Genomic DNA, 22,742 nt, shown 5'->3' with positions numbered 1-22,742 from the left:
GGCCTGGATGTAGTGCCCGTCAGCGAGCACCTAGTGGCTGGTTTTGCCACAGAGCCCAGCTGGGCAGAGCACAAAAAAGCAACCCTGTGGGCTCACCACCTGCAGGGGGAACCGCTGGTGCCAAGTACGCTGTCCCATGGGTGGCAGTGAAAGTCGAGGGCCTCAGCGGACCAGACCTGGGCAGCAGAGGCTAGCTCTGGGGGTATGGAAAGTCACCTCGCTGTGGGGGAAGGAGCCAGAGCTTGTGCAGGAGGTGGCGCAATACCAGTTGGATCTAGTGGGCCTCGTCTCCACAGACAGCCTCAGCTCCGGAACCACTCTCCTTGATAGGGGTTGGACGTTATTCTTCTCTGGAGTTGCCCAGGGTGTGAGGCACCAGGCGGATGTGGGGATACTCACAAATCCCCAGCTGAGCGCCGCTACGTTGGAATTTACCCTGGGAGATGAGAGGGTCACCTCCCTGCACCTTCGGGTGGTGGGGGGGGGGGGGGGGGGGACTGACTGTTGTTTGTGTGTATACACTGAACAGCGGTTTCGAGTATTCAGCCTTCTTGGAGTCCCTGAATGGAGTCCTGTATGGGGCTCCGGTGGGGGGACTCCATTATTCTGCTGGGGGACTTCAACACACACGTGGGCAATGACAGACACCTGGAGAGGCATGATTGAGAAGAGCGGCCTCCCCAATCTAAACCCGAAAGGTTGTTTGTTATTGGACTTCTGTGCTAGTCACAGACTGTCCATAACGAACACCATGTTCGAACATAAGGATGCTCATAAGTGTACATGGTACCAGAGCACTCTAGGCCGAAGATCAGTGATCGATTTTGTGATCATATCATCTGATCTGACGCTGCATGTTCTGGACACTCGGGTGAAGAGAGGTGCAGAGCTGTCAACTGATCACCATCTGGTGGTGAGTTGAATCAGAGGATGGGGAGGACTTTGGACAGACCTGGTAAGCCCAAATGGGTAGTGGGGGTGAACTGGGAAATATCTGGAGGTGCCCACTATCTGACAGATCTTCAGCTCACACCTCTGGTGGAGCTTTTCTAGCATCCCTGTGGAGGTTGGGGGCATTGAACCAAAATGGGCAATGTCTGAAGCTTCCATTGCTGAAGCTGCAGTGGGGAACTGTGGCCTGAAGGTCTTAGGTGCCTCAACCCTCAAACACCGTGGTGGACACCGGTGGTCAGGGAAGCTGTCCAACTGAAGAAGGAGTCCTTCCGGGATATATTATCTCGGAGGACTCTGGAGGCAGTTCCAAGGTATGGACAGGCCCGAAGGGCAGCAGCCTCTGCTGTGGGGGAGGTAAAGCTGCGGGTGTGGGAGGAGTTCGGAGCAGCCATGGAGAAGGACTTTCGGTCGGCACCAAGGTGCTTCTGGCGGACCGTGAGGCACCTCAGGGGGGGGAAATGGGGAACCATCCAAGCTGTCTACAGTAAGGATGGGACTCTGTTGACATTAACTGAGGATGTAATCCAGCGCTGGAAGGAACACTTTGAGGAACTCCTGTATCAGACCGGAGTGCCCTCTATAGTAGGGGCAGAGCTGGAAGCTGATGGAGGATTTTCATCAATTTCCCTGGTGGAAGTCATTGAGGTAGTCAAACAACTCTGCTGTGGCAAGGCCCCGGGGGTTGATGAGATCCATCCAGAAATGCTGAAGGCTCTGGGTGTGGAGAGATTGTCTTGGATGAGACATCTCTTCAACATTGCGTTGAGGTCTGGGACAGTGAGCCTGAGGAGTGGCAAACTGGGGTGGTGGTCCCCATATTTAAAAAGGGAGACCAGAGAGTGTGTGCCAACTACAGTGGCATCACACTACTCAACCTCCCTGGTAAAGTCTACTCCAGGGTGCTGGAAAGGACAGTTCAGCCAATAGTTGAACCTCTGATTGAAGAGGAACAATGGAATTTCCGTCCTGGTCGTGGAACAACCAACCAGCTCTTCACTCTCACAAGGATCCTGAAGGGTGCCTGGGAGTATGTGCATCCAGCCTACATGTGTTTTGTGGACTTGGAGAAGGCATATGATCGGGTACCCCAGGAGATACTGTGGGAGGTGCTGCGGGAGTATGGAGTGAGGGGTTCCTTCTCGATCTATGTACTCACAAAGCGAGAGCTGTGTTCGGGTGCTCGGCAGTAAGTCGGACTCATTTCCGGTGGGGGTTGGCCTCCGCCAGGGCTGCGTCTTGTCATCAAACCTGATTGTGATATTCATGGACAGGATATCGAGACGTAGTCGGGGGAGGAGGGTTTCCAGTTTGGTGGGCTCAGAGTCTCATCACTGCTTTGTGCAGACGATGTGGTCCTGTAGGCTACTTGAGCAAAACTCAGAGGTAGCGGGAGGCTGTCTGATCAGGTTGTTTAGGAACAAAGTGTGATAATAGGATTACATGCTCCAATCAGAGTGACAGGCTTTGACCAGGGTTCTAGCCATAGTAGGCGGCACCGATGTAACAGAATAACTTAACCCCCTGGATATCTGTACAAACTAGGTCATAAATACAAAGAGTGTCAGATAGGAATCAACAGAATAATATAAATCTAGCATGAAATTGACAAATATGATTATCTGAAACAGTGTGATTTTCACTGGATGAACAGCTCGACGGGAAAGAATGAATAAAGACGTGTTCAAATCATTGTTATCCACTAAATATTACAGCAAAGTGGTTTCAAGTTTTAGTAGCATGAAGAATGAATCAAACTTTAGAGTCCTAATTGCTGTTGAACTACAGGGTAAGTGAGCCCACAATAAGTGAAGATCAAATGTATTCAAAAGAACGACGTCCCTGGAACAGACCCCCATCTACCCTGCAAAAATCACTTTACTTATACTGACAGTATGATAATAAGTAAACAATACATTTATGATGGTTTTTCTTCATCCAGTATGACAGCAATAGTTTGCTGCAATGCAACATATTGATTTATTCTGCCTTACAGAAACCTGGTTACAGCAGGATGAATATGTTAGTTTAAATGAGTCAACACCCGAGTCACACTAACTGCCAGAACGCTCGTAGCACGGGCAGAGGGGGCGGATTAGCAGCAATCTTCCACTCCAGCTTATTAATTAATCAAAAACCCAGACAGAGCTTTAATTCATTTGAAAGCTTGACTCTTAGTCTTGTCCATCCAAATTGGAAGTCTCAAAAACCAGTTTTATTTGTTATTATCTATCGTCCACCTGGTCGTTACTGTGAGTTTCTCTGTGAATTTTCAGACCATTTGTCTGACTTAGTGCTTAGCTCAGATAAGATAATTATAGTGGGCGATTTTAACATCCACATAGATGCTGAGAATGACAGCCTCAACACTGCATTTAATCTATTATTAGACTCAATTGGCTTTGCTCAAAATGTAAATGAGTCCACCCACCACTTTAATCATACTTTAGATCTTGTTTTGACTTATGGTATGGAAATTAAAGACTTAACAGTATTCCCTGAAAACTCCCTTCTGTCTGATCATTTCTTAATAACATTTACATTTACTTTAATGGACTACCCAGCAGTGGGGAATAAGTTTCATTACAGTAGAAGTCTTTCAGAAAGCGCTGTAACTAGGTTTAAGGATATGATTCCTTCTTTGTTATGTTCTCCAATGCCATATACCAACACAGTGCAGAGTAGCTACCTAAACTCTGTGAGTGAGATAGATTATCTCGTCAATAGTTTTACATCCTCATTGAGCACAAACGTGGATGCTGTAGCTCCTCTGAAAAAGAGAGCCTTAAATCAGAAGTGCCTGACTCCGTGGTATAACTCACAAACTCGCAGCTTAAAGCAGATAACCCGTAAGTTGGAGAGGAAATGGCGTCTCACTAATTTAGAAGATCTTCACTTAGCCTGGAAAAAGAGTCTGTTGCTCTATAAAAACGCCCTCCGTAAAGCTAGGACATCTTACTACTCATCACTAATTGAATAAAATAAGAATAACCCCAGGTTTCTTTTCAGCACTGTAGCCAGGCTGACAAAGAGTCAGAGCTCTATTGAGCCGAGTATTCCTTTAACTTTAACTAGTAATGACTTCAGGACTTTCTTTGTTAATAAAATTTTAACTATTAGAGAAAAAATTACTCATAACCATCCCAAAGACATATCGTTATCTTTGGCTGCTTTCAGTAATGCTGGTATTTGGTTAGACTCTTTCTCTCCGATTGTTCTGTCTGAGTTATTTTCATTAGTCACTTCCTCCAAACCATCAACATGTCTATTAGACCCCATTCCTACCAGGCTGCTCAAGGAAGCCCTACCATTAATTAATGCTTCTATCTTAAATATGATCAATCTATCTTTATTAGTTGGCTATGTACCACAGGCTTTTAAGGTGGCAGTAATTAAACCATTACTTAAAAAGCCATCACTTAGCTAATTATAGGCCAATCTCCAACCTTCCTTTTCTCTCAAAAATTCTTGAAAGGGTAGTTGTAAAACAGCTAACTGATCATCTGCAGAGGAATGGTCTATTTGAAGAGTTTCAGTCAGGTTTCAGAATTCATCATAGTACAGAAACAGTATTAGTGAAGGTTACAAATGATCTTCTTATGGCCTCAGACAGTGGACTCATCTCTGTCATTGTCCTGTTAGACCTCAGTGCTGCTTTTGATACTGTTGACCATAAAATTTTATTACAGAGATTAGAGCATGCCATAGGTATTAAAGGCACTGCGCTGCGGTGGTTTGAATCATCTTTATCTAATAGATTACAATTTGTTCATGTAAATGGGGAGTCTTCTTCACAGACTAAGGTTAATTATGGAGTTCCACAAGGTTCTGCGCTAGGACCAATTTTATTCACTTTATACATGCTTCCCTTAGGCAGTATTATTAGACAGCATTGCTTAAATTTTCATTGTTACACAGATGATACCCAGCTTTATCTATCCATGAAGCCAGAGGATACACACCAATTAGTTAAACTGCAGGAATGTCTTACAGACATAAAGACATGGATGACCTTTAATTTCCTGCTTTTAAATTCAGATAAAACTGAAGTTATTGTACTTGGCCCCACAAATCATAGAAACATGGTGTCTAACCAGATCCTTACTCTGGATGGCAATACCCTGACCTCTAGTAATACTGTGAGAAATCTTGGAGTCATTTTTGATCAGTATGTCCTTCAATGCGCATATTAAACAAATACACTCAACAAAAATATAAACGCAATACTTTTGGTTTTGCTCCCATTTTGTATGAGATGAACTCAAAGATCTAAAACTTTTTCCACATACACAATATCACCATTTCCCTCAAATATTGTTCACAAACCAGTCTAAATCTGTGATAGTGAGCACTTCTCCTTTGCTGAGATAATCAGAATCAGAATCAGAAGAATCAGAAGAAGTTTATTGCCATTGCCAGTGAACAGGATTCACAGACTAGGAATTTGCTTCGGTACAATGGTGCAACATTAAGAAGAGATAAAATGCTAAGATAAAATATAACATATGTGTCAAAATAAGATAAAATCTAAGATAAAAAAAAAGAAATATGAAATATGAAAGGCTGTGTGCAACAGAAAACAGAGAAACAGAAAAAAACAGTGCAGTGGGAGGAGTGCAATTAAAAACTAAAGTACACTGTCTAAAGTGACCCGTGATAAGATGATAAAGTGACAGAGTTAAGCTTAAGGTGACTGAGTTATGAGGAGTTCATGAGTCTAATGGCAGAGGGGAAGAAACTGTTCTTATGGCGATTTAGCATGGCAGCTTCTCCTGTCTCTCCCGCACTTTTCTGCTCTGGGTGTGAAATGTTTAGTTATTCCTCGGCCTCCTTTGGCAGTAACGGTACTTGTAATAAGTGTAGCTTATTCATAGCTTTGGAGGCCAGGCTGGGCGAATTGGAGACTCGGCGCCGCACCGTGGAAAATTCTACAGCTAGCCAGGCCCCTGTAGTCGGTGCGGACCAAGGTAGCTTAGCCGCCGTTAGTTACCCCCTGGCAGATCCCGAGCAGCCGGGAAAGCAGGCCGACTGGGTGACTGTGAGGAGGAAGCGTAGTTCTAAACAGAAGCCCCGTGTACACCGCCAACCCGTTCACATTTCTAACCGTTTTTCCCCACTCGGCGACACACCCGCCGAGGATCAAACTCTGGTTATTGGCAACTCTGTTTTGAGAAATGTGAAGTTAGCGACACCAGCAACCATAGTCAATTGTCTTCCGGGGGCCAGAGCAGGCGACATTGAAGGAAATTTGAAACTGCTGGCTAAGGCTAAGCGTAAATTTGGTAAGATTGTAATTCACGTCGGCAGTAATGACACCCGGTTACGCCAATCGGAGGTCACTAAAATTAACATTGAATCGGTGTGTAACTTTGCAAAAACAATGTCGGACCACCAACAACCAGCAAAAATCTATTTAAGCATAAAAGTTCAAAAAGAAAAAATAATATAGCACCTTCAACTGCACCACAGACTAAAACAGTTAAATGTGGTCTATTAAACATTAGGTCTCTCTCTTCTAAGTCCCTGTTGGTAAATGATATAATAATTGATCAACATATTGATTTATTCTGCCTTACAGAAACCTGGTTACAGCAGGATGAATATGTTAGTTTAAATGAGTCAACACCCCCGAGTCACACTAACTGTCAGAATGCTCGTAGCACGGGCCGGGGCGGAGAATTAGCAGCAATCTTCCATTCCAGCTTATTAATTAATCAAAAACCCAGACAGAGCTTTAATTCATTTGAAAGCTTGACTCTTAGTCTTGTCCATCCAAATTGGAAGTCCCAAAAACCAGTTTTATTTGTTATTATCTATCGTCCACCTGGTCGTTACTGTGAGTTTCTCTGTGAATTTTCAGACCTTTTGTCTGACTTAGTGCTTAGCTCAGATAAGATAATTATAGTGGGCGATTTTAACATCCACACAGATGCTGAGAATGACAGCCTCAACACTGCATTTAATCTATTATTAGACTCTATTGGCTTTGCTCAAAAAGTAAATGAGTCCACCCACCACTTTAATCATATCTTAGATCTTGTTCTGACTTATGGTATGGAAATAGAAGACTTAACAGTATTCCCTGAAAACTCCCTTCTGTCTGATCATTTCTTAATAACATTTACATTTACTCTGATGGACTACCCAGCAGTGGGGAATACGTTTCATTACACTAGAAGTCTTTCAGAAAGCGCTGTAACTAGGTTTAAGGATATGATTCCTTCTTTATGTTCTCTAATGCCATATACCAACACAGTGCAGAGTAGCTACCTAAACTCTGTAAGTGAGATAGAGTATCTCGTCAGTAGTTTTACATCCTCATTGAAGACAACTTTGGATGCTGTAGCTCCTCTGAAAAAGAGAGCTTTAAATCAGAAGTGCCTGACTCCGTGGTATAACTCACAAACTCGTAGCTTAAAGCAGATAACCCGTAAGTTGGAGAGGAAATGGCGTCTCACTAATTTAGAAGATCTTCATTTAGCCTGGAAAAAGAGTCTGTTGCTCTATAAAAAAAAGCCCTCCGTAAAAGTAGGACATCTTTCTACTCATCACTAATTGAAGAAAATAAGAACAACCCCAGGTTTCTTTTCAGCACTGTAGCCAGGCTGACAAAGAGTCAGAGCTCTATTGAGCTGAGTATTCCATTAACTTTAACTAGTAATGACTTCATGACTTTCTTTGCTAACAAAATTTTAACTATTAGAGAAAAAATTACTCATAACCATCCCAAAGACGTATCGTTATCTTTGGCTGCTTTCAGTGATGCCGGTATTTGGTTAGACTCTTTCTCTCCGATTGTTCTGTCTGAGTTATTTTCATTAGTTACTTCATCCAAACCATCAACATGTTTATTAGACCCCATTCCTACCAGGCTGCTCAAGGAAGCCCTACCATTAATTAATGCTTCGATCTTAAATATGATCAATCTATCTTTATTAGTTGGCTATGTACCACAGGCTTTTAAGGTGGCAGTAATTAAACCATTACTTAAAAAGCCATCACTTGACCCAGCTATCTTAGCTAATTATAGGCCAATCTCCAACCTTCCTTTTCTCTCAAAAATTCTTGAAAGGGTAGTTGTAAAACAGCTAACTGATCATCTGCAGAGGAATGGTCTATTTGAAGAGTTTCAGTCAGGTTTTAGAATTCATCATAGTACAGAAACAGCATTAGTGAAGGTTACAAATGATCTTCTTATGGCCTCGGACAGTGGACTCATCTCTGTGCTTCTTCTGTTAGACCTCAGTGCTGCTTTTGATACTGTTGACCATAAAATTTTATTACAGAGATTAGAGCATGCCATAGGCATTAAAGGCACTGCGCTGCGGTGGTTTGAATCATATTTGTCTAATAGATTACAATTTGTTCATGTAAATGGGGAATCTTCTTCACAGACTAAAGTTAATTATGGAGTTCCACAAGGTTCTGTGCTAGGACCAATTTTATTCACTTTATACATGCTTCCCTTAGGCAGTATTATTAGACGGTATTGCTTAAATTTTCATTGTTACGCAGATGATATCCAGCTTTATCTATCCATGAAGCCAGAGGACACACACCAATTAGCTAAACTGCAGGATTGTCTTACAGACATAAAGACATGGATGACCTCTAATTTCCTGCTTTTAAACTCAGATAAAACTGAAGTTATTGTACTTGGCCCCACAAATCTTAGAAACATGGTGTCTAACCAGATCGTTACTCTGGATGGCATTACCCTGACCTCTAGTAATACTGTGAGAAATCTTGGAGTCATTTTTGATCAGGATATGTCATTCAAAGCGCATATTAAACAAATATGTAGGACTGCTTTTTTGCATTTACGCAATATCTCTAAAATCAGAAAGGTCTTATCTCAGAGTGATGCTGAAAAACTAATTCATGCATTTATTTCCTCTAGGCTGGACTATTGTAATTCATTATTATCAGGTTGTCCTAAAAGTTCCCTAAAAAGCCTTCAGTTGGTTCAGAATGCTGCAGCTAGAGTACTGACGGGGACTAGCAGGAGAGAGCATATCTCACCCGTGTTGGCCTCTCTTCATTGGCTTCCTGTTAATTCTAGAATAGAATTTAAAATTCTTCTTCTTACTTATAAGGTTTTGAATAATCAGGTCCCATCTTATCTTAGGGACCTCGTAGTACCATATTACCCCATTAGAGCGCTTCGCTCTCAGACTGCGGGCTTACTTGTGGTTCCTAGGGTTTGTAAGAGTAGAATGGGAGGCAGAGCCTTCAGCTTTCAGGCTCCTCTCCTGTGGAACCAGCTCCCAATTCAGATCAGGGAGACAGATACCCTCTCTACTTTTAAGATTAGGCTTAAAACTTTCCTTTTCGCTAAGGCTTATAGTTAGGGCTGGATCGGGTGACCCTGGACCATCCCTTGGTTATGTTGCTTTAGACGTAGACTGTGGGGGGTTCCCATGATGCACTGTTTCTTTCTTTTTTTGCTCCGTATGCATCACTCTGCATTTAATCATTAGTGATCGATCTCTGCCCCCCTTCTCGGCATGTCTTTTTCCTGGTTCTTTCCCTCAGCCCCAACCAGTCTCAGCAGAAGACTGCCCCTCCCTGAGCCTGGTTCTGCTGGAGGTTTCTTCCTGTTAAAAGGGAGTTTTTCCTTCCCACTGTGGCCAAGTGCTTGCTCATAGGGGGTCGTTTTGACCGTTGGGGTTTTTCATGGTTATTGTATGGCCTTGCCTTGCAATATGGAGCGCCTTGGGGCAACTGTTTGTTGTGATTTGGCGCTATATAAGAAAAAAGTTGATTGATTGATTGAATATAAAGCGCCTTGGGGCAACTGTTGTTGTGATTTGGCGCTATATAAATAAAATTGATTTGATTTGAATGAACAATTGACTTATAATTAAAGTTTTATCTATTTGTAATCATATCACTATATTCTGCTTGTACTAATGATATCATAAAATATTACTAATTTGGTGTATTGCACGACATGTTTTAGTGTAATCTGAAGTTTGACCTAATTTAGGTGACATTTGACCTTAAGAAAAACCCTGATGGTCAAGGTTAATCGTTTATCACAGGTAATGGGCAAGGCTATGTTCATGGCAAGTTTGTAGGCAAAATATCAAAAATTGCAACCAGGAAAATTGTTTAGTTGAATTTAGTGTTTGACCTTCCTGTGACCTTGACCTCTGACCTTGAGCTTGATCCTTTTGTGTACTGAAAGGTACCTTACGAGGGCTGTTATATGTGAAGGTGCAAGAGTCTGTGATGTAAACTGTGTGTTGCACCGTGCGTTAAAGGTGAAAAATGCAATGATTATGTTGTGTGGGCCGCTGAAGAGGAGGTACTGCTGGCCCACCACCACCAGATGGCACCCTGCTTGGAGTGCGGGCTCCAAGCACGAGACGGCGTCGGAGCCGCTGGAGGTGACAGCTGTCATCTATCAACACCAGCTGTCACCCATCACCACCACTATAAAGACCGGACTGCAACTCCACCTCCTCGCAGAGAAATCGTCTACCTTACAGGTAATTTTCTCTGCTGAACAAAACATTGTGTAATAGTCTGAACTTCTTTTGCAACCGTTATCCTGTGGTGTTTGCCTTATCTGTGGGATTGGCATTTGGTGTGATCAGCGACGGCTTCGCTTCACACTCCAACCAGATAAGTGGTTAGACAGGAGCTGCACGAGTGTGTGATTGGAGGTGGAGGTTCTCCCTCCTTACTGAACACAGACTGTGGAATTACTGAGTGTGCGAACTCACACTCATCCAGAACTGTTTCTGTTTTCTGCCAGCAGTACCGGGTCTGACTGCTGAAGACAGTGGCCACCTGGGGCGCAGGGCTTGGCGGCTCCGGTGTTCTTCAGGTCCGTTGGCGGTAAGGCTTGTGTGGGTTCCGGCTTTTCTCTCGCAGGACGTCTCCTATCTTCGAGCCTGCCACACGTCACCTTTGTTGTCGGATTGATATAACACATATTTGTATCTGTCTGTATTACGTTGTGCACCTTCACAACATTAAATTGTTACTTTTTGGCTATTCCATTGTCCCTTCATTAACGCCCCCTGTTGTGGGTCCATGTCACGACACTTCCCCAACAGATTACAAACAAACATACATACATACATACATGCATACATACTGACAAACATATCGGGGGGGGGGGGAATCCAGGGTGCCCTCTCCGGGGATAAGATATCCTAGGATATCTTATCCCCGGAGGGGCACCCTATCTTATCCCCGGGGAGAAGTTATCCAGGCGGGAAGATAAACTGTTACAACGGGTAGTACTACTCAGTACTGCAAATTTCCACCCGGCTCTTGGGTTCAAATTGGCTGTACCGGTCAGCACAGATTTTCTGAGAAATGAACTGAAATGTTGCTGAAAATGTAGCAATTCGGTCATATTTCAAGCTTATAGGGTTTTATGTAGTTTCCCTTTATTTTGCATTTTTAAACAAGTCCTTAAAGTTTCAAATCTTTCTGTAGTGATTTAAACCATTATTTAAGAAATCTAATCTTGACCTGAGTTTTTTTGAAAAACTACAGGACGATATCAAATCTATCATTTTGCACAAATTCTGGAAAAGGTGGTTTCACAGCAGCTCATGGACTATCTTACTGAGAATAATCTCTTTGAGCCACTGCAGTCTGCTTTTAGAAAATATCATTCCACAGAGACGGCTCTCACTAAAGTGGTGAATGATCTTCTGCTTACAATGTATTCGGACACCACTACGGTTCTGGTGCTGTTAGATCTCAGTGCTGCATTTAATACCGTGGATCATCATATTCTACTTGATAGGCTGGAAAATCATTTTGGGATTACTGGGAGTGCCCTTGCATGGTTGACGTCATACTTGACCAGTCGTTCTCACTGTGTTTTGTACAGTAACACTACCTCTGATCTTAGGGACATGAAATTTGGAATTCCGCAGGGATCCGTTTTAGGCTCCCTGCTTTTCACCTTTATGTAGCACCCCTTGGGCACATACTCGTTGGCTGGTCAAACCGATGCCGATGTCTCACTGTACCAAGATCCGCTTAGTCTTGGCTTGTGTGTCGTACATCACACTGACAAGGTGGGGAACCTTGGGGTAATTGTTGATCCTGATTCTGCAGGACCAGACGGTGTGGCCGGGAGAGTACTGAGGGACTATGTTCACCAACTGGCTGATTTCTTTACCAGCATATTTAACCAGTCCCTCTCCCAATCCTGCATCCCCCTGTCTGAAGTCCTCCACGATCATCCCTGTTCCAAAGAGGACCACCATCAGCACCCTCAATGAATACCAGCCAGTAGCACTTACGCCCATCATTATGAAGTGCTTTGAAAAACTTGTCCGGAGGCACATCACCTCATCCTTGCCCACCACAGTGGACCCCCACCAGTTTGCCTACAGAGCAAATAGGTCGACAGAGGATGCCATCGCCACTGCTCTACACACCACGCTGACTCACGTGAAACACAGAGGGAGATAAGCAAGGCTTCTATTTCTAGACTTTAGCTCAGCATTTAACACAATCATACCAAGCAGGCTGGTGAGCAAACTGGGGGACCTGGGCCTCTCTGAGAACATCTGCATGTGGATTATGGACTTTTTGACTGACCGCTCATCAACAACCTCACTCTTAACACCATCAAGTCAAAAGAACTGATCATTGACTTCAGGTGGTGTAAACCACATCTGCATCCGGTCAAGATCAATGGGGACCTGGAAGAGAGGGTGCAAGTCTTTCGGTTTCTGGGCACCCTCATTGGAGAGGATCTGTCATGGACTGTTAACTCCACTGCATTCCTGGGGAAGGCACAGCAGAGGTTGTACTTCCTGAGACTACTCAGGAGGAGCAACATGTCAACCAAACTGTTGTTGTCCTTCTACTGGTGCTCGGTGGAGTCGGTGCTGAGCTGTGGAATCACACTGTGGTTCTGCAGCTGCACCGCTGCGGTGAGAAAGGCACTCCAGAGGGTCACTAACACGGCCCAGAAATTGATAGGCTGCTCCCTCCCTTCTCTGGAGGACATCTACAACTCCCGCTGCCTCAGGAGAGCTCACAACATCAGCAAAGACTCCTCCCACCCCGGACACCAGCTTTTCAGACTGTTACCCTCAGGGAGGCACTATGGGGCAATAAAGGCACAGACAGACTGAGGAACAGCTTTTATCCAAGAGCCGTCACTGCCCTGAACGCCACCAAAAAGGAATTTATAAAACAGAAATCGCAGGATTTTTTTTTTTCCTCCATCGTGTGCAATATAATGTTCGTCTCCTATGGAACTCTTCTTTATAATTGCATTTAGTGTTGTACATCTTTGCACATTCCTCAGATTTTCCATTTTGTATACTGTGTACAGTTTTTTGCTTTCCTTCATTCTTATTATTCTATTCTACTTTATGTCAACTATCATTTATTTATCATCAGCCACTGCACTGAAAAGAGAGCTGCTACTTTGTACTGCGTACACTGTAAAATGACAGTAAAAGGATTCTGATTCTGCTAAACGTCAATTTTTTGTCTATTATTCTTGCTTTCTCTTCTTTTTCTTTCAGCTGCTCCCATTAGGGGGCACCACAGCATATTCCATCTCACCTTGTCCTCTGTATCTTCCTCTGTCTCTCCAACCACCTGCATGTCCTCCCTCAGCACATCCATGAACCTCCTCTTTCTCCTCCTGCCTGGTGGCTCCATCCTCAGCATCCTTCTCCCTATATACCCTGGGTCCCTCCTCTGCACATGTCCAAACCATCTCAGTCTCTCCTCTCTGACTTTGTCTCCAAACCGTCCCACCTGAGCTGTCCCTCTGATATGTTCATTCCTAATCCTGTCCATCCTCATCACTCCCAAAGAGAATCTCAACATCTTCAGCTCCGCCTCCTGTCTTTTTGTTAGTGCCACCGTCTCTAAACCATACAACATAGCTGGTCTCACTACTGTATTGTAAACTTTCTCCTTCACTCTTGCTGATATTCTTCGGTCACAAATCACTCCTGCCACCTTTCTCCACCCACTCCACCCTGCCTGCACTCTCTTCTTCACCTCTCTACCACACTCTCCATTACTTTGAACAGATGACCCCAAATATTTAACATCATCTACTTTCACCACTTCTACTCCTTGTAACTGCACTATTCCACTGGGCTCCCTCTCATTCACACACATGGACTCAGACTTGTTCCTAGGAGTGTCGGAAAAAATCGATTCACGTCCGAATCGCGAAAATGTCCAAGAATTGATTTTTTTAAAAGCATTTTTTTAAACATAATCTTGCTTACTCGCTGCGTGTACTGTTTGTCAGGCAACGGCTTCCGTATTACAGTGTCCCCTCGAGGGGGGGGCGGCGTGCTTCAAACACTCGTGCACTGCAGAGTTCAGTGGCTGTAGCTCACCATGGCGGACGAAGAGCTAATTCAGCCAGCACCGTCTTTGCTGAAGGCAAATGTTTGGGCACATTTTGGATTTTATTATTTGCTGCGTAAGAAGGAGCTTGACATGACTTATGTAGTGTGTAAAATCTGCAAAATGAAAGTCAAGTACTTCGGAAACACTTCAAATCCGCAATCCCACATGCTACGCTATCACCCGGAGCTAAAAGAGGGGAGCAGCGGTCTCTGCCGACTACTGACCAGCGCTTCGCTAAACTGCCAGCCAACTCTGAACGAGCAAAGCAGATAAGTAAATTTACATCTAGAATCACTTGATTAACCTTGTAAAGCTGCATTTTCTTAAATATAAACATTTTTAAGTAATATAACTATTTCTCAGAGCTCTTTGAATCGAATCATCACCCCAAGAATCGGAATCGAATTGAATCGTGGGTTGTTGTACGATTCACATCCCTACTTGTTCCTACTGACTTTTATTCCTCTACTCTCCAGAGCATATCTCCAACTCGCTAGGCTAGACTCAACTTGCTGTCTACTCTCATGACAGATCCCAATGTTATCTGCAAACATCATAGTCCATGGAGACTCCTGTCTGATTTCAACAGTCAACCTGTCCATCACCACTGCAAACAAGAAAGGACTCAGAGCTGATCCTTGGTGTAATCCCACCTCCACCTTGAATGAGTCTGTCTTTCTGACTGTGCATCTCACTGCTGTCACACTGTCCTTGTACATGTCTTGCACTACCCTAACATACTTCTCTGCCACTCCAGACTTCCTCATACAATACCACAACTCTTCTCTTGGCACCCTGTCAGAAGCTTTTTCTAAATCCCAAAACACACAAAGTAACTCTATCTGGCCTTCTCTATACTTCTCCAACAGTATTCTCAGAGCAAACATTGCATCTGTAGTGCTCTTTGTCAGCATGAAACCATAGTGATGCTCACAGATCTTCACCTGTTTTCTAGCTTCTACTACTCTTTCCCATAACTTCATGCTGTGGCTGATCAACTTTATGCCTCTGTAGTTACTGCAGCTCTGCATATCACCCTTGTTCTTGAAAATAGGAACCAGCAAGGGGGGGGGGGGTGATGGTCTAGTGGTTAAGATGTTGGGCTTGAGACCAGAGGATCCTTGATTCAAATCCCAGCCTGACCAGAAAATCACTGATGCAGATGGAAAAGTGCTATATAACTGCAGGCCATTTTGCAAACTTTGTCTCCATTCCTCAGACATCCTCTCATTTTCCAAGATTTTACTAAACAATCTGGTTAGAAACTCCACTGCCATCTCCTCTAGACATTTCCATGCCTCCACTGGAATGTCATCTGAACCAACTGCATTTCCACTCTTCAGCCTCTTCATAGCTGCCCTCACTTCTTCCTTACTAATCTCTTGTACTTCCTGATTTACTCACTAACCACATCATCCAGCTTTTTCTCTCTCTCATTTTCTTTATTCATCAGCTCCTCAAAATATTCCCTCCACTTTCTCAACACACACTCCTTGCTTGTCAGCACATTACCATGTGCATCTTTTACTACCCTAACCTGCTGCACATCCTTTCCAGCTCTGTCCCTTTGTCTGGCCAATCGGTACAAGTCCTTTTCTCCTTCTATACTATTCAACGTCTCCCAATATGATGTTTCCTTAGCTTTTGTTGTGAAAGTGTAGGAACACGGACCCACAACAGGGGGGGGCAAATGAACGGACAATGGAGAAGATAAATAACAAGTTTTACTATTGTGAAACGAGCACAACCAATACAACAATCAATAATTTGGGGTTAAGCCGAATTCTGCTGGTGTCGTGTGGGCAGGCTTGAAGGTAGGGGACGTCCGTCCAGGTCGAACCGGAACCATCCAGATCTCCTCTGCCACCGAACCCTGGAAGTACTGGAACCGCCAAGTCCCGAATTCCCAGGTGGCCACTGCCTCCGCTCGTCGGATCCGGTACTGCTGGCAAGAGAGAGCAACAACACACAGGTGTGGATGCGGCTGCACCCAATAACACGGAGAGGGGAGAAGCTGCCTCCACCTCTCGTCCCAAAAAAGCAGGAAGGTGAGTACTTATCTAATCACTCGGCCTGCGGTAGTCAGCTGTCCTGAAAGGTTTAACAAGTTTATCAATTTAACACAGAATATGCTGCAGAGAATGTTACCTCTATCTCAAGGCGATATCTCGGCACTGAGGTGGAGACGCCGTCCTGATGATATACCTCCGTGCTGAGTGGAGTCAGCTGTGTCCAGTAATGGGTGACAGCTGTCACCCTAGCTGCTCTCATCAGGCGGCAGCGCCCTCTGGTGCCTGGAGCCCGCACTCCAGGCAGGGCGCCCTCTGGTGGTGGTGGGCCAGCAGTACCTCCTCTTCAGCGGCCCACACAACAAGACCCCCCCCTCAACGGGCGCCTCCTGGCGCACGACCGGGCTTGTCCGGATGGCGACGGTAGAAGTCGGCCAGGAGGGCCGGGTCCAGGATGAAGCCCTTCTTCACCCAGGAGCGTTCTTCGGGGCCGTACCCCTCCCAGTCCACCAGGTACTGAAAACCCCGGCCCATTCGACGGACATCGAGGAGCCGGCGCACGGTCCAAGCCGGTTCCCCGTCGATGATCCGGGCAGGAGGTGGTGCCGGACCCGGGGTGCAGAGGGGTGAGGTGTGATGGGGTTTTATCCGGGAGACATGAAACACTGGGTGAATCCGCAGCGAGGCCGGAAGCTGAAGCCTCACTGCGGCGGGATTGATGACTTTGAGGATCTTGAAGGGACCGATGTATCGTTCTTGGAGCTTGGGGGAGTCCACTTGAAGGGGAATGTCCTTGGTGGACAACCACACTTCCTGTCCAGGACGATACGTGGGGGCCGGGGCCCGCCGCCGGTCTGCATGTGTCTTCGCCCTCGTCCGGGCCTTCAACAAAGCAGAGCGGGCGGCACGCCACACCCGACGGCACTTCCGTAGGTGGGCCTGGACCGAGGGCACACCGACCTCTCCCTCGACCACCGGAAACAAGGGGGGCTGATACCCCAAGCACACCTCAAACGGGGAGAGGCCGGTGGCTGATGACACTTGGCTGTTGTGGGCGTACTCGATCCAGGCCAGGTGGGTACTCCAGGCCGTCGGGTGCGCGGCAGTCACACAGCGTAGTGTCTGCTCCAATTCTTGGTTGGCCCGCTCTGCTTGCCCGTTGGTCTGGGGGTGATACCCGGACGAAAGGCTGACCGTGGCCCCCAGTTCCCGGCAGAAGCTCCTCCAAACGTGTGAGGTAAACTGGGGACCGCGATCGGAGACGATGTCTGATGGTATACCATGCAGACGGACGATGTGGTGGACCAGGAGGTCCGCTGTCTCCTGGGCCATTGGGAGCTTCGGGAGGGCCACGAAGTGGGCCGCCTTGGAGAAACGGTCCACTATCGTGAAGACGACGGTGTTTCCCTGGGACGGCGGGAGACCCGTGACAAAGTCCAGGCCGATGTGGGACCAGGGGCGATGAGGCACGGGCAGTGGCTGTAGCAGCCCTGAGGTCTTTCTGTGGTCGGCCTTGCCCCTGGCGCAGGTGGTACAGGCCTGGACGTAGTCCCGGACGTCGGCCTCCAGGGATGCCCACCAGAAGCGTTGCTGGACGACTGTCACGGTCCTTCGCACCCCAGGGTGACAGGAGAGTTTAGAACCGTGACAGAAGTCCAGGACTGCAGCCCTAGCTTCTGGTGGGACGTATAGTCTGTTCTTTGGTCCGTTTCCGGGGTCCGGGTCACGGGTCAGGCCCTCCCGGACGGTCTTCTCCACGTCCCAGGTGAGGGCGGCCACGATAGCGGACTCCGGGATGATGGGATCCGGGGGATCCGACGGTTCCGTTTTGACTTCGTCTTCGTGCACCCGGGACAATGCATCCGATCTTTGATTCTTGGTCCCGGGACGGTAGGTAATCCGGAAGTCAAAACGGCCAAAGAACAGTGACCAGCGGGCTTGCCTGGGGTTCAGCCGCTTGGCGGTCCTGATGTACTCCAGGTTCCGATGGTCAGTGAAAACCGTGAATGGCACGGCTGTTCCCTCCAACAGATGTCTCCACTCTTCGAGGGCCTCTTTCACAGCTAGGAGTTCCCGATTGCCGACGTCATAGTTCCGTTCAGCGGGGGTCAACCTGCGGGAAAAATAGGCACACGGGTGAAGAACCTTATCGGTCTTCCCGCTCTGGGAGAGCACCGCTCCTATCCCTGAGTCCGAGGCATCCACTTCAACCACTAACTGGCGGCTAGGATCGGGCTGCACCAGAACTGGTGCAGACGAGAAGCGCCGTTTCAACTCCTTGAACGCGGCTTCGCACCGATCCGACCAGGTGAAGGGGACTTTTGGTGAGGTCAGGGCTGTCAGGGGGCTAACTACCTGACTGTAGCCCTTAATGAACCTCCTGTAGAAATTAGCAAAGCCGAGGAACTGTTGCAGCTTCCTACGGCTTGTGGGTTGGGGCCAATCTCTCACCGCCGCAACCTTGGCCGGATCAGGGGCGACGGAGTTGGAGGAGATGATAAACCCCAGGAAGGACAAAGAAGTGCGGTGGAATTCACACTTCTCGCCCTTCACAAACAGGCGGTTCTCCAACAACCGCTGCAGGACCTGACGGACATGCCGGACATGAGTCTCAGGATCCGGGGAAAAAATGAGTATATCGTCCAGATACACGAAGACGAACCGGTGCAGGAAGTCCCGCAAGACATCGTTTACTAACGCTTGGAAAGTCGCGGGAGCATTAGTGAGACCGAACGGCATGACCAGGTACTCAAAATGACCTAACGGGGTGTTAAATGCCGTCTTCCATTCGTCTCCCTTCCGGATCCGAACCAAATGATACGCATTCCTGAGATCAAGCTTGGTGAAGATTTTGGCTCCATGCAAGGGGGTGAACACTGAATCCAACAAGGGCAACGGGTATCGATTGCGAACCGTGATTTCGTTCAACCCCCTATAATCAATGCATGGACGAAGCCCGCCATCCTTTTTTCCCACAAAAAAGAAACCAGCACCCATCGGAGAGGTGGAATTCCGGATCAACCCGGCAGCTAATGAGTCCCGGATGTAGGTCTCCATTGATTCACGCTCCGGCCGTGAGAGGTTGTACAGCCTACTGGACGGGAACTCACTGCCTGGAACCAAATCAATGGCACAATCATATGGGCGGTGGGGAGGAAGCGTGAGAGCCAGATCCTTGCTGAACACGTCAGCGAGGTCATGGTACTCCGCCGGCACCGCCTTCAGATTGGGCGGGACTCGGACCTCCTCCTTAGCTTGGGAGCCGGGAGGAACCGAGGAACCTAGACACTCCCGATGGCAGGTTTCGCTCCACTGAACCACTACCCCGGACGGCCAATCGATCCGGGGATTGTGTTTTAGCATCCAGGGAAAACCCAAAACCACACGGGAGGTGGCCTGAGTCACAAAGAACTCGATCACCTCCCGGTGGTTACCTGACACCACCAGAGTTACTGGAGGTGTCTTATGCGTGATTGGTGGGAGTAGGGAGCCATCTAGTGCCCGAACCTGCACCGGCGAGGTAAGAGCCACCAGAGGGAGCCCTATCTCCCTGGCCCATCTACTGTCTAGCAGATTCCCCTCAGAGCCCGTGTCCACCAGTGCTGGGGCCTTCAGGGTTGAATCCTCAAACAGGATCGTGACTGGGAGTCGTGTAGCAATGTGGGTGTGTCCCACGTGAATGTTTCGGCCCACACCTGGCCCAGTCTCTAGGGGGCGGGCGTTGGAGTTTAACCGCTCGGGGCAGTCGTTTGCGAGATGCTCACTCGAGCCACAAACAAAACAAGCTCCGTAGGCCCGCCTCCTTTGTGCTCCAGGTGCCCTAAATGTTGCCCTGCTCGTGTCCATAGCTTCGTCAACAGGGGGAGTCGTAGGCGCACGGAGCGCAGGAACAGAGGAGCGTGGGGAGGGCGGAGCTCGGTCGGAACCGGAAGGGAGAGGGACGACGCGTGCCTGGCCACGCCCTTCGCCTCATTCCCGACGGCGTTCCTCTAGCCGGTTGTCGAGTCGTATGACTAGATCGATGAGCCCATCTAAATCCCGCGGTTCGTCCTTCGCCACCAGGTGCTCTTTTAGGACCAGTGACAGTCCGTTTACAAAGGCGGCGCGGAGGGCAGTGCTATTCCAGCCGGATCTCGCCGCCGCGATGCGGAAGGCGACTGCATAGGCAGCTGCGCTCCGACGCCCCTGTCTTATTGACAGTAGCGCGGTTGAAGCAGTCTCTCCTCTGTTGGGATGATCGAACACCGTTCTGAGCTCCCGCACAAACCCATCGTATGTATGAAGGAGCCGTGAGTTCTGCTCCCAGAGCGCTGTAGCCCAAGCGCGTGCCTCCCCGCGAAGCAGGTTTATTACATAAGCTACTTTGCTAGCGTCAGTCGCGTACATCACGGGACGCTGTGCGAAGACGAGCGAACACTGCATCAAAAATCCGTGCACGTCTCCACACAGCCTCCGTACGGTTCTGGAGGGCTTATGTATGCTTCTGGGGACGGAGGGAGGGGCCGTTGAACGACCAGTGGAACGTCACTATTACGCGCAGGGTCCTCGGGAGGGAGAGCCGCAGCGGCGCCCGAAGGGCGTGCTTCCACTTGTGCGGCGAGAGCCTCCACCCTGCGGTTTAGGAGAACGTTCTGCTCGGTCATTAAATCCATCCGAGTGGTGAAAGCGGTGAGGATCCGCTGCAACTCACCGATTACCCCTCCCGAAGACGCCGACGCTCCCTGTTCTTCCATTGGCCGTTCAACAGCCGGTTGACGCCCCTCGGGATCCATGACGTTGGCCGAGATATCCTGTTGTGAAAGTGTAGGAACACGGACCCACAACAGGGGGCGCAAATGAACGGACAATGGAGAAGATAAATAACAAGTTTTACTATTGTGAAACGAGCACAGCCAATACATCTGTCCTTCCCCATTCCTATCCTTGATACCATATCTACCCATTACTTCCTCATCACCTCTGTTCACTTCACCAACATGCCCATTGAGCGCCTTGGGGCAACTGTTTGTTGTGATTTGGCGCTATATAAGAAACAAGTTGATTGATTGATTGAACAATCAATAATTTGGGGTTAAGCCGAATTCTGCTGGTGTCGTGTGGGCAGGCTCGAAGGTAGGGGACGTCCGTCCAGGTCGAACCGGAACCATCCAGATCTCCTCTGCCACCGAACCCTGGAAGTACTGGAACCGCCAAGTCCCGAATTCCCAGGTGGCCACTGCCTCCGCTCGTCGGATCCGGTACTGCTGGCAAGAGAGAGCAACAACACACAGGTGTGGATGCGGCTGCACCCAATAACACGGAGAGGGGAGAAGCTGCCTCCACCTCTCGTCCCAAAAAAGCAGGAAGGTGAGTACTTATCTAATCACTCGGCCTGCGGTAGTCAGCTGTCCTGAAAGGTTTAACAAGTTTATCAATTTAACACAGAATATGCTGCAGAGAATGTTACCTCTATCTCAAGGCGATATCTCGGCACTGAGGTGGAGATGCCGTCCTGATGATATACCTCCGTGCTGAGTGGAGTCAGCTGTGTCCAGTAATGGGTGACAGCTGTCACCCTAGCTGCTCTCATCAGGCGGCAGCGCCCTCTGGTGCCTGGAGCCCGCACTCCAGGCAGGGCGCCCTCTGGTGGTGGTGGGCCAGCAGTACCTCCTCTTCAGCGGCCCACACAACAGCTTTTCCACTTATCTTTTGGCCTTATGCCGCATCTCCATGTACTGCTGTCTACTTTCTTCATCTCTCCAACTATCCCTTATCCTTGTCTTCCTTCCACTGTCCAGATGTCACACCCAGTACCTTCCTTTCTCTCTCCCTCACCACATCTGCAGTACTTTTCCACTTGTCCATAATTGTTTCCCCTCCAACCAGTGCCTCTTTCACCTGCTCACTGAATTTCACACAACAGTCTTCAGCTTCCACCATCTGATCCTTTGCTGAGCTCTCACTCTCCTCTTCTTTACCTCTAAAGTCATCCTACAAACCACTATCCTATGCTGTCTAGTGACACTCTCTCCTGCTACCACCTTACAGTCTGATTTATTTTAGCTTGCATCTCCTATAAAGAATGTAGTCCACCTGTGTGCACCTTCCTCCACTCTTATATGTTACCCTGTGCTCCTCCCTTTTCTTAAACTAGGTAATCACCACAGCCATTTCCATCCTTTTTGCAAAGTCAACTACCATCTGTCCTTCCCCATTCCTATCCTTGATACCATATCTACCCATTACTTCCTCATCACCTCTGTTCACTTCACCAACATGCCCATTGAAGTCTGCTCCTATCACCACTCTTTCATGCTTGTGTTCACTCTTCACCACCTCATCGAACTCACTCCAGAAATCATCTTTCTCCTTCATCTCAGAACCTACCTTTGGGCATATGCACTGATTTATTTTATTTTATTTAACCTTTATTTA

The 22,742-nt window shown here is 47.5% G+C and overlaps 1 protein-coding gene across 1 annotated transcript in view; it reads right to left on the bottom strand.

The window, feature by feature from the left end:
- The window catches only part of LOC117509347 (coagulation factor VII), a 146,568-nt gene that overhangs the window by 77,609 nt on the left and 46,217 nt on the right, over positions 1-22,742 (bottom strand). The window lies entirely within an intron of this gene.

This window comes from Thalassophryne amazonica, chromosome 4, assembly GCF_902500255.1.
Source record: "Thalassophryne amazonica chromosome 4, fThaAma1.1, whole genome shotgun sequence".
Taxonomy (NCBI): Eukaryota; Metazoa; Chordata; class Actinopteri; order Batrachoidiformes; family Batrachoididae; genus Thalassophryne; species Thalassophryne amazonica.
The sequence above is the reverse complement of the archived record's forward strand: the minus strand, read 5'-3'. Positions and strand labels throughout refer to the sequence as shown.